At 49.4% G+C, this 12,864-nt stretch overlaps 1 long non-coding RNA gene and 1 pseudogene across 1 annotated transcript; both read right to left on the reverse strand.

Moving 5' to 3' along the window:
* Positions 1-3,053: 3,053 nt before the first annotated feature.
* LOC117693845 (uncharacterized) lies at positions 3,054-5,007 on the reverse strand. The gene is made up of 3 exons (XR_004604474.2): positions 4,349-5,007; positions 3,316-3,392; positions 3,054-3,226 (listed from the first exon to the last, which is right to left on the reverse strand). It is a non-coding gene; the product is annotated as an uncharacterized LOC117693845 (long non-coding RNA).
* Positions 5,008-9,675: 4,668 nt separating this feature from the next.
* On the reverse strand, positions 9,676-11,797 carry LOC117693234 (crooked neck-like protein 1 pseudogene; annotated as a pseudogene).
* Positions 11,798-12,864: the final 1,067 nt, after the last annotated feature.

Here is a 12,864-nt window from a genome sequence, read left to right on the forward strand (position 1 = left end):
TTCCTGGCCCCCCAACCCTCCACCCCCAATGAAAACCAAACCTTGCCTATAAGATGCAGGTTCTACCTTCTGGAACTAACCCTGGTTGGTCTCCTAGGCTGGCTGCCTAGTGGTCGTGACCTTTTTCCTCTACTTCCTGGCAAACAACTACTACTGGATTCTGGTGGAGGGGCTGTACTTGCACAGCCTCATCTTCATGGTCTTTTTCTCAGAGAAGCAGTACCTGTGTGCCTTCACCATCTTTGCTTGGGTGGGGAGCCCAGTGTGGTGGGTAGGGTGAAAGTGGACCAGAGTCAGGCACTCCCATGGGGCATGTCCTGTCTCTCAGTTTTGTAGCAGGCTGGAGGTCAGCCCATCCTGCTGTGACTGACTCTGTTCCAGCTCTAAGGAACTCCACTTGACTATGGGCAGGGTTCACCTGTGCTGTTGACTTGGCCCAGCCTTTCAGCTCTCTTAGGGTGATAATTCCCTGGGATGTGATGAGGTTTAACTTGGGACATGAGTAGGATCTAAAGTTACCCGTTAGCCTGGGGTTGGGGGTATAGTCTGGAGGGTAGAGTGTCTGTGCGTGTACACATGTGCACGTGTACTCGCACACACAGAAGTCAGAGGACAACTCTGTGGAGTACGTTCTTCCACTTCTGCGTGGGTTCCAGGACTCCAGCACAGGATGTCTGGGCTGCCCAGCAAGGACTGACTTTTACTCCTGAGCTGTCTCTCTAGCCTTTGTCACGCTTGAATCTGTAATGTGCCTTTATATTTGGATGTCTGTGGACTATGACACTCTCATCTCATTCCTGGGTCTTATGTCTTCCATATCAGTCTTGTTCAGCAGTCAACCTTACTGATCTTTCCAAAAGATGCCAGTATATTAGCCATGTCTCTCTCCCACATCCCTGGGCAAGCCTGGCTTGCTGCCTTTCTTTCACTAATGGATGATGTGCCTGGCTTAGATCACTCTCATCCCCCTAGCCTCCTTACACTGTTGAAGCTTGTGGAAGCCCTGATATATTAATGGCCAGCTAAGTGACAGTGAGTGTGGTGAATGGGGCCGGAGGTGAATGCAGGTGCCACCATGGAAAGGTGAAGCCGGGGGTTGGTGGAAGACACACAAAGGGACACGTATCCCTAATGGTTTTAAGTGTGTGTGTGTGTGTGTGTGTGTGTGTGTGTGTGTGTGTGCATGAGCTATTGTGATCCTATGAAATTCCTGGCCTGGCACCTGGCCTACAAGTGTAACAGTCCACCAGAACACTAAGGGGCAGAGGAAACACACACTACTGGCCAAAGTGGTCTCACTGTCTGCCACCACACTGTGCCAACCTTCCTGATCCACAAACGCAGCACATCAGTGTAGCTGAAAACACATGTCTAAGTCTCCATTGCAACGAGTTTACCCCAGCTGTCTCTGCTACGTTTTGCCAATCCTGTGCTCACCAGAGATCTGCTAGTCCCTTATTTTCAACCTGGGGTTAGGCTGTTCTCTTTTGAGAGCATCTGTCTATAGCACAGGCTGGCCTCAAATTCCTGCCTCAATCTAAGAGACCTGGACTTACAGGTGTGTAACGCCACTCTGAGCTGATTTTCAGGGTTTCTGATCAGCTCTTACATCTAATTCTTGTTGTGTAAAGAGGGATAGCACTGTTTATTCCTCTGAGAATAAAACAGACACTTATTTTGGGGCTATTGGTTCAGCTTCCATGGCTGTAAATTCCCCTTGGCTTATATCCATTTGGAACTGCAGTTCCAGGGCATCTGATGTCCTCTTCTGGTCTCCTTGGGCACCAGGCAGAGATACAGTTACAAACATACACTCAGGCAAAACACATGAAATGCCTCTAAACCTTCCCTTCCCTACATCTCCTCTCTCTTCTCCCTTCTCTTGCCTGCCCCAACCCCAACAACCACCTTCTTTCTACTTCCTGAGACAAGGTTCTATGGCCCAGGCTAGCCTCAAGCTGGCCTGTAGCTGGATGATCTGAACCCCTGATCCCCCTGCCTCCCTCGACTGCTGGTATTCCAGGTTATCTGCAGCCACAAGGAGATTCAAAACTGTCATCTGAATGATTATATTTACTTTGTTTGGGTGTCCTAACTTCTGTGTGCACATGCACTGTACTGCATGACCTAAGTCCTTGGCACTGTCTGCCAAAGCTGGGCCACCATATGGAAGGAACACAACACACATGGACCAGCACACTTCATGAGTTAGGGTGAGAGGAAGCCCTAAAATAAACTGTCAGGAGCCAACTTGGGAGAAGCTAGAAACTAGCAGGTGACATTCCCGAGATGGGTCCACTTTGGATTCTAATTTATGACAGAACTACAGTAGGTAAGGCCCATCAGAAATTCATTTTTAGGAAAGATTCCTGCTGTTGATATGTTTCCTGTTATTAAATATATGTAACTATCAATAGGTATTAACCCTACTTAATGAGGAGATCTCTGGAGAACAATGAAGATGTACTGTCTTGTGATGCTATATAGACAGTTTTTTTTCATTTTCTTTTTTAGGTTTTTTGAGACAGGGTTTCTCTGTGTAGTCCTGGCCATCCTGGAACTCACTCTGTAGACCAGTCTGGCCTTGAACTCAGAAATCCACCTGCCTTTGCCTCCCAAGTGCTGGGATTAAAGGCGTGGGCCACCACCGCCCCACAAATAGATGATTTCTTAATTCTTAATAATGATCCTGGAAGAATTCCTAAAATAATGTCAGTGGTTACTAAACTCTTCTATACTGGGACTACTATTAGGTTCTCTCTCTCTCTCTCTCTCTCTCTCTCTCTCTCTCTCTCTCTCTCTCTCTCTCTTTAAATTTATTTAATGTATCTGAGTACACATTCACTGTCTTAAGAAATACCAGAAGAGGGCATTGGATCCCATTACAGATGGCTGTGAGCCACCGTGTGGTTGTTGCTGGGAACTGAACTCAGAACCTCTGGAAGAGCAGTCAGTCAACCCTGAGTCATCTCTCCAGACCCTTTTAGGTCTTCTCTGATGTCAAAACTGCAAGAACTCTGCCTGTCTTTAGAAAAATAGAAGCGACATGACTCTATTAAAGAAAGGTTTATTTATAGAAGTTAAAAAGCACAATTTACATCAGAGGAGATGTCTGTGCTGAAGAGATGAAATAGGAAAACATGTCAGTCAGAGTCACAGGCCTCTGTTTCAATGTTGGCAGCCACTGCAGAGGCCAGGCTGTCCTCCTGGCCTTTCAGCCGTTCACCTGGATGGAGAGAGAGCAGAGAAGTGGAAAAGGTCTGTGCTGAAGTCACTGCTCCAAGGGCAGGCCCCCACTGGCCAGAGTGCACTTACAGATCATCTCTGCAATGGCACTCTGGGTCTGCTTCTCTAGCTTCTCCAGCTTCTTAGCCACATCTCTCTTGAGATCCCTACATCAGGAGAGAGGGGAAATGCAGAAGCTAAGGGTTAGCATGGTGTGGCCCTGGGATCTTCCTGCAGGGCTTTGATATTTATCCTGCCTGAGATGCTGCTCTGGGGAGAACATGATGCTACCTTCTCTGCTTTTCTGGACCCTATCATCCATCAGCCTTCCTAACTCCACCGAGGTAACTGAGAGAAGGGGACGCCTACCACACACTCAGTCAAGGTAGAAGACTGAAACAGAATGGTGGCTGGCTCCGTGGGATCCCCCTTCTATGTCCCCTGAGTCAGCATCAGAGAGGAACTTGTGGTAGCCAACTGTCAGCCCTATTCCCCCTCTGGCCACGGCCTCCCACCCCCACTCCTGGGGCTTCCAGAACTCCTAAAATCAGCCTGAGTTCTCTAGTTCTGCAGTTCCTTCAGCATACACTTCATGGCTGTTTCATCAAATTAAAGCACTGTGGTAGGTGCTGTCACCCACCCCACAGATCTACAGGCACCAAGAGACGTGCCTACAGCACCTTCCGTCACCCATATTCTCAGCTCACTCAGAGGGGCTTCCAGGCTGAAGAGATTGGGTTCCCTACTTCACAGTTAAAACAGAGGCCTAAGCCCTATCTGCTTGCCCATCCGTCTCTCCACTGTGGTATCCTGAGCACACAGGGGTGCACTGCTAAGTCGGAGACCCCAGAGTAGGTGAGTTTTCCCCCCTACAGAAGAGGCTCGAAAGGATGCCTGCTCTTTCATCCCTCGGGCCCCTCTTCAGCACTTTACCCTCGCCCATGTCTCATGCCTTACTTACTTAGCCCTCATCCCTGACTCTCTTGGGCAGAGCTATGCCTGCAGTGCTTGTCCCTATTCCCTATCTGTCCCTTGGCTGTCCTCCCAGCCGAGGCCTCTGACATGCACCAAACACCATCACCTCCCCAAAGGGCTTGTGCCAGCCTTCATGGACAACACTCACCAGTCAGGTTTCCGAGGTGCCAGATTGGCCAGGTCCTAGGGAGAGAGGAGACAATGCTTCAGGGCCAAGGCTCATCCTGAGAGGGAGTGCAGAGACTGGGCATAGAGGCAGAAAAATGCAGGCAGGCAAGGAAGTTAGTAGGGTGGGAACAGAGACAGCTAGAGAAGGAAGCAGCACAAGCAGGGAGGGGCCTCCCAGGTACTCACCACTTCCTCAATGACAGGCTCTGGCTTGGCAGCCTCCAGCTGCTCCTTCACCTTCTCCTCCACTAGAGGGGGAAAGAACAACACAGGCCTGGTGGGTGGGAGCTCTTCCTCCAGACTTAACAGCCAAAAGGGCCCCAGGGAAGAGGAGGGACACCACTCAGCAGCAACCCTGGAAGACATCTGGTCTCCTAGGTTGAAGGCAGACCCCAGGGCCCAGAAAGGGACAGAGCAGGCTATAGCTGGAGTGGACAAGGCCCGGGCCTCAGGCTTCCAGATACAAAATGGGAGGAGCCTGTGTCCATGGGAGCTATGGCACTAAAAGGGAAGGTCCTAGGGATGGCCTCTAGGTCTGGCATGGCTGGAGTCTGGGTGCCTTATCTTCCCTTTCATCCCACCTCAGACTCATGACAGGCACCTCCTGCCTCCAGTAAGTCCCTAGGTCTCTCTCTGAGTGTCCCCTTCTGGGGATGCATGCCTGAAACGGAACAACGTGGACAGCCTTCAGACCTGTCACCAGGGATGTGTTTCTCTGACATTCCTTCCTTCTGCCAAACTTAAGTTCTGGTAGCCTCCTGGTAGAGGCCTAGGGCCAGTTTCTCATCACCCTCCCACCCTGTGGGGTGCCCATGCCACCCGCCACTACTCCATGGGGCAGGGAGAGGAGTAGCAACGAACAATAGGGCAACTTCTGAATTTTTGATGAGGTATTTACTCATTCATTACTTGCACAATGGAAAGTTGGTATCAAGAATTAAAAACTAAGATTCTTGGATAAGCATGGTGGCACTTGGGAGGCAGAGGCAGGTAGATGTCTGTGAGCTTAAGGCCAGCCTGGTCTAGAAAGTAAGCTCCACAGTGAGACCCTGTTTCAAAACCAAACGAAGCCAGATCCTTCAGGACCAAGGATAAATCTGCTCCTGTGACTAGGAGGTTCCCTCTTCACCCTACATCTGTCACCCTCAGTCAAAGGAGTGGGGAATCTGGACAAGGCTCTCTCTGGCCTTTGTGTTGCTGCTGGTTGTCCCCTGAGGCTCTATGGTTAGCTTCTCTCTGGGGTCTTTCATTCTGCCCCTCTCCCCAGCAATACAGGACTCACCATCTTGCCTTGCTGCCCAAGGATCTCAGGTCACTTCTACTCCTCATGCCCTGAGGACCTGTGGCCCACTCCAGGTTGGAGGTACAAGGGGCCTCCTCCCTGCCCTCCTGACCCTTTTATGTATGCTCCCTGAGAAGGTGTGTGAATGCCCCAGACGGCTCTCTCTGACTTGGTACCTCTTCTCTGAGGGTGACTGGAAGGAACATGGGGGAAAAGAGGTCCATGTACCTGCAACTGGTTTGGCCTGGGGGACCCGACACCTCTTCATGTCTTCATCCTCTGGGACATAGTTCTGAAGCCTGAGTTCCCTGTGAGAGCAGAGCACAAGCACACCTCAGTGCAGGAGTGGGATGGGATGCCTGCTTCCCATGTGCAAGTTCCACGTTTCCTCCTCCTGTCTGGAGGTGGCCAAGTAAAGGGAAGCACAGAACTGAACCATCCCCCCATCTCTCTCTCTCTCTCTCTCTCTCTCTCTCTCTCTCTCTCTCTCTCTCTCTCTCTCTCTCTCACACACACACACACACACACACACACACACGTTCCTCAGAAACTGGGCCATTGTTACTGAGGACACTAGCATCTACTGGGTTGTCTCCATTTGACAGTAATGGGAACTGAGGGTATGCCATTTTCATGAGGTCACACAGTAGAGATTGTACATCTGAGAACAAGGCTAAGCCAGAGCTCCTGGGTTGCATAATGCCTCAATGACAAAGCCCTCCATACCAGCTCTCCTAACCCAGCCAAACCTCCTCAGAACCTTTAAGTCTTACAGCCAGTGTATGTCACACAGTCCATCACTTTCAGTGGAAAGGGTCTGTATATACTGGGCCAAGTGATATGAAGATGAGAGAGAGAGAGAGAGAGAGAGAGAGAGAGAGAGAGAGAGAGAGAGAGAGAGAGATACAGAGAGACAGAGAAGAGTGACAGAGAGAGACACTCTCTGTGTTCAAAAGTGCAGGTGGGGGGCTTTATATTACATACAAAGGTTCCAGAAGGTGGCTTCTGGGCCTGAGGCTATAGTTGATTTGACCAACACAAAGGAGACACAAGAGGCTGATCTGTTTGACACCTGATGGGAGTGGCCCACAAAGGCCATGGGGACAAGGCTTAACCATATGTCATGATCTGCTCACATGCTGGTGAGACTTACAAAGCTCAAACCCTGACAGCTCTTTTGAATGCAACTAGAAAATCCTCAAACCTAGGGGTGTGGAATCCCAGAAACCAGAATTCCCCAGCAGGAGCCCAGGTTTTTATCCACTACCTGCAGGCAGTCTCCCAGCTCAGCAGCTCATCAAATCCAAATCAAATAGAGAGAGGACTGTCCCTGGGAAGAGGGGACCTGGCTACCCCACAGGGCAACAAGTTGAGAGTTCCTGATGGGTCCCTGGGCTTAATTAAGGTAGGTGTGGACAGTGGACAGACCCTAGGCCAGAGGCACAGAAGAAAGAGCTATTTCCCCATTCTGTCTTGAACTGTGGTCCCTCAGAAAGTCCTAGGTTTTCAGGACAGCCTTCCAACCATGAGAGCTCTGCCTAGGCTAGGCTAAGAGTGCTGCTGGCTTCCCCAGTCCATGAGAGGGTTAAGTCATTCCACAGGTGAGGTGCACGATGCCTGTGGCCACATAACTAACTAGTGGCCATGTCCCCAGCTAACATACCAACATACCACCTCTTCCCTCCTGCCAAGGTCCCTGGGGCCTAGGCTAAACCCGGGGAGTGCCTGGTACCCAAGTGCCCATCCCACACATCTAGGGGTACCCTACAGGCCCTGTTCCCTATGCCTGCTCAGGTCTGGAGTGAGCAACAGGTCACTGGGGTGCACAGTGAGAAGTGGAGCCTATCTGCTGCCATGGCTTTGTTCCCCACAGGGTGGAAAGTAAAGAGGAACAGAAACTGGATGTGGAAAGAAAACAGCAGGGATTAGTGAGGAGAGTAAAAAAAAATAATTCCAACCCCACAACCAGATCCAGGGTCCATGAGTAATAAGAGACTACTGCGTAGCTTCACCTGCCACCCCTGTGTTCTCAGATGGCCACCAGCATGAAGGGGGCCCAAAGCCTGAATCCCTGTGTCCCTGGCCCACTGACAAAGGGCAGGAGTCTCAGGAAAAGGGGCACTGGGTTGTGCTTTGGGCTTTTCTAAGCAAGTCCAAGATTTAACTCTCTTTCCACAAACAACAAACTGGGGCACAGAGACAGTTTAAACATCCACTGGTCGGCCTTAGAGAACCAAGCCAAGAAGGATTGCAGGGGAGCACGTGGAGCTAAGAAATAACAAGGGCCTCTTTTGAACCCCTGACTCTTGCTAATGGTGTCTGAAAAGCAGGGCTCCCTGCAACCTCACAGGCTGGAGAGAGAAGAAGAATGTAGCAGAGCCCAGGAGGAGAGGGCCCTGGCAAAGCTCTGGGCTACCCACTGTGACCCCATCTTAAGAACGGGGTGAGCCTGCAGCATACCACTTTGCCAGAGATAGAAATAGTCTCTACAATCCCAGGGCAGGTAGATCACCCCTCAGCAGGGAGTGCGATATAACTGGGCACCTCATCAGTCCCACAAGGGAGGATCAGGGAACCCCTAGGCGAGGTGTTGTTGGGAGGGGCAAGAAGCTCTCTATGGAGAAAAAAAAAAAAACAAACCAGAATTTCAGATGGGCTCCAACATAAATAACATCCATGGGTCACTGAAATCCAAGGATGTACTGGAACGATCAGAAATGGACTTGAGACAGGAGAATTGCAAATTTGAGGGTAGCCTGAACCTCACAGTAAGACTGTCTCCCCAAAACATAAAAGAATTGAATTTTCCACTCTGTTTTCTATTTCTGCAGGGTTTGGTTGTTGTTGTCTGTCTGTCTCTGTCTCTGTCTCTGTCTCTGTCTCTGTCTGTATGTATGTATGTATATGTATGTATGTATGTATGTATGTCTACAGTGTGTGTGGGTGTGTGCACATGCTACCACAGAGGTCAGAGGACAACTTGTAGGAGTGAGTCCTCTCCTTCAACATGGGTACCAGGACTGAACTCAGGTTTGTCTGTGGGGAACAGGATGAGACTTATACTAGAAGAAAAATAAATAGTATTTATTATCCACAGACTCAATGAAATTGTAATCAAAATGCCAGCTTGTTTCCCTGTCTTTAGTTGACATCAGCAAGCTGGTTGTTAGAGAGAGTGAGAGCAGAGGAGAGTCTGGAGACAGTCTCAAACTGTAGCTCAGGGGAGTCTCAAACTTGTAACAATCGTCATGCCTCAGCCTTGCTAGTGCTGGGATGCCGGGTGAGCCACTACATCCAGCATGACTGTAAAGTTTATAAGGAAAGAAAGGATTAGAACAGCAGAAGTGATTCTGGAAAACCTCTTATGGACGATGGGATGGCCACCCTGGCCAGGCCATGAGACCAACTTGGCTGGGGAAGCAGGGGCAGGACCCTAGGGTGCTGGTCCCATGGCTCCTCAGCTGCATACCCTGGCCTTGCAATGTTTCTGGTTAGACAGCTCAATCTGTGAAATGTGGCCACTCGGCTTCCTCCCAGCACTATCTACTCTGTCAAGTGAACATGGCTCTGTCTGTGCTGTCTCCTGCTCCTCCCCCTCGTGGTCACATGTGCTCACCTCTATGCCATGCACCCACCTTGCTGTTTCCCCAGCTATTGTCTTAGCTGTAAAGTTAGCACAGTGTGTTCTCTAAGAACTAGTTAGGTAGGTTCAAGCTCTGCCTGTCTGTAACCATCTCAGGAGGGACCATTGTAGCCGCCCTCGGCCACAAGTCAACTGGGTTCACCTGAAAGGGGGGCTGGGAATGAAAGGGGCTGGAGGGCAAGAAGAGATGAGGCCAAGACAAAGTTCTCTGATCAAGGCCCAAAGCTTTAATGTGCAGCTCTCAATTTAAAGGGGAAGACCCAACCCACAACCCCTCCTGGTTCCAGATGGGTGGGATAATCCATAGTCGTTCCAGGTCACAGTCAGAGATGTCTCAAGGCAAGCCCAGGGGCAGTTCTGCTTCTGTGTTCCGGGCAGCCAAGGTGGGTAACTCCACCTAGATCCAGTCACTTGACCTTGTTGTGGTAACCAAGGTCTCTTCAGGCTTGCTCATGGTTGGGGGGAAGGTACACTGTTCCGCAGCTTCTCTTTCCTGTCGCTGTTTCTTCCAAAGCTTGGCCATCGCCAGAAGCTTGAGGTTAGGCTGGTTGGCAGCATCCTCTGGAAAGATGTAGTCATAGACTTCTACCCATCTGGCATCAGACCCATCGTCGGCCTGGACCTTTCTTCTCTTCTTGACCTTTTCTGGCATGAGTTTGTCTACTCTCTCCTTGTCTGATGCTGTTCCAAATTCATCTTCAAACTTTCGCCAGGATTCCAGCAACATAAGCCTCTCTTCTTTTTCCTCACAGTTTCTCATGGTCTTGTTAGCTTCTTCATAAATCTGTCTGCATTTAGCCACACTTCCTTCTTCTTTCCCAGAAGATAACTCAAACTGAGCAAAACTAATCCATACCTTGACGTGCTGTGTTCGCTGAAGCAACTGTCGGTAAAGGTTTCTTGTTCTCTCAGTTTCTTCCTGCTCAATCTCAAAATCAATATATGATTTCCAAAGTACCTCTGGCATATCCAAGCGTGGCTGGCTGATGGCTAATTCATATATTGCCCTAGCTCTCTCAATATCACCAAGGATTGTCTCTAATTCTGCAAACTTAATCCATGACGTACAATTTTCAGGTCCAAATTCCAAAAACTTTTCATAAAGCTTTCTGCATCTGTCAAATTCTCGAAGCTGTAGTTCCAGTTCTATGTAACCTTTGAATAACTTGTTCTTTGGACATTTGCCTATGGAAGTTCCCAGAGCTCTTCTGGCAAATGGCAGATTTTTCTGTCTTATTTCAAACTGTGCGTAATATAACCACATTTTGGCAAACGTGAACTTTTTGTGAGGAATTAGTTCCAAAGACGCTTGATATACCTGTCTTGTCCTCTCAGGATCCTTGGCCTCCAGCTCTTCATAGAGTGCATAGTTAATCCAGAGGTAGATGTAGCGCTTCCAGTGCCTCTTCTCCTGGATGGGTGGCACATTGGCAATGGCTCTCTCATAGACTTCCCGCACAGTGTCAGCTTCTGCATCACTTTCCACCAAGCGTAAATAATCAAACCATGCATCATAATTGTGTGGATCAGCCTTCACTTCTTCTTCATACTGGAATCTCCGCTTGCTCACGAGGATATCTTCTATACCCCTCCGGTCACCAAACTTCTTCTCAAAGAGGGTATAGTTTTTAAAGAGTTCTTGGGCTTCTTGTTTTGGAATCCTATCCAGGGCATATCTGTAGATAACTCGTACCCTTTCAAATTCTTTCTGGTTTTCCTCAAATTTAGCAAAGGCCACATACAGGTGTTCGTCCATATGCTCATCCCCAAAAAACTCAACCGCTCTCTCGTAGACTCTCCGAGCTTGAGCAAAATAAGCATGCTTCTCTTCAAACCGAGCATACTTGATCCAGTTCTTCACAGCAGGGTGCACGAGCACAAAGCGTTCATAAATGGTGCGGGCCTTCTCCACCTCTTTGTATCTCAGCTCAAAGTTGATATAGGAGTGCCAGGCCTGCTCCTCAGGCTGCCATTCCATCCAGCGTTCAAACACCTGCCGAGCACCAGGAGGATTGTTCAACATCTCCTCCATGTGTGTGTACTTGTACCAGAACTGGTCGACTCGTGGCAGAGTTGTTACGGCACGGTCCCAGATATTTCGGGCATGGTTGACCTGGCGGTTCTTCATTTCCATTTCTGCATATTTCAGCCAGAGTGGAATAGTCCGGTTGTTGACATCTAAAGCACGCTCGTATATGGATCGAGCCCTTTGAATCTCCTTTAGACTTTCCTCCCATTGTGCATATTTTATCCAGTTACTAATCACAGTTCTATTTTTTCTTATGTTATCTTCAAAAGTCTTCCTTTTCCGTAGTTTGTAATCCTCTAATTCTTCTTTGTCTGTGATCTTCTGCTGAGGTGGAGGCGGGAGGAGCTCGAGTTCTCTTTCTTTAGCTTCTCTTAGAAGCTGCTCAGCAGTTATCTGTACCTCTGCAGGCAGCTTTGTTTTTCACCTTGGCCACTTTAGGAATCCGCTGTTTCCCGGCTGCTGTGGAGGCCGCCATGATTGCAGCAGCGGAAAACGAGCGACCCTGGCCCACACCTGGACTTCAGAAACCGACTTCAAGAAACAGCCCGCACCGCAGAGCCAGCCCACAACAAACTAGATTCTGGAACCTGTTGGGGACCGCACTAGCCCCACGTTGGGTCTGCCAAAATAATGTTGCAGCCCAGGCAAAATGTTGAGGCCCGGGCCGACCCACGTTTGGGTGGCCACTGTATCCCGGCCCAAGCTGCTGCTCCGGTCTGTGGGTCAAGGTTCCAGCAAGAGCGAGGGTGACAGCAGATTCTACCTAATGTCAGAGATTCGTCTCTGATGATCCCTCTATATTCTCTGATCTCCGTCTATATTCTCTGATCTCTGGTTCTGTCTTCTATAGTCTCCCTAATGTCTTCTATCGTCTCAATTCTGATCTGTTCTGTCTCTGCCTTTTATATGTCTCACTTCTAAGCCACGCCTCTAAGTTACACCTTTAATCATGCCCTTAGGGCTTGTCTCTAACTCTGATCTCTATAATCTCACACACCTTTAATCTCAAGGTATCTAAACCAAGATTATCAGAGTGTTCTCAGCTGTTGTAGGCGATTGTAATTCAAATCTCATGTCAGGGTATATGGCTCAAGATGGCTGCAAAGCTGATAGCCATTTTCTGCTAAAAGTCGGCACCCAACAGTAACCAGAACCGGAAAGGGAACTTGAAAGGATGACCTTTGACCACTGCACAAATCAGGGGAAACGCCCATCCTTTCCGTAGCAACCACGTGGGCGTCCTCTGTGGAGCAGAGCAGCTTGCAGGAGGTGAGAGTGAAGTGGATAGCGCAGGCTGCACTGCAGGGACTTGGGGCTCGGATGGCTAGGGCTCACCCAGGTCTAGCTCAGTGATGCGTGCAGCTGTAGGCAGTGCCACCTTCGAGGGGCATAGAAACCCATCTCCGATGTGGAAACTCGGGGGAGAAGCCGAAGCAGTTCTTTCATTATAAAATATGGCAAGAACACACCAAGTCCCTGGAAAAGCCAGAAGATTTCACTTACAAGGAAATTCACATGAAGACAACAGGTTAGCTAGAAGAG

This window comes from Arvicanthis niloticus, chromosome 21 (assembly GCF_011762505.2).
Source record: "Arvicanthis niloticus isolate mArvNil1 chromosome 21, mArvNil1.pat.X, whole genome shotgun sequence".
In the NCBI taxonomy this organism is placed as follows: domain Eukaryota; kingdom Metazoa; phylum Chordata; class Mammalia; order Rodentia; family Muridae; genus Arvicanthis; species Arvicanthis niloticus.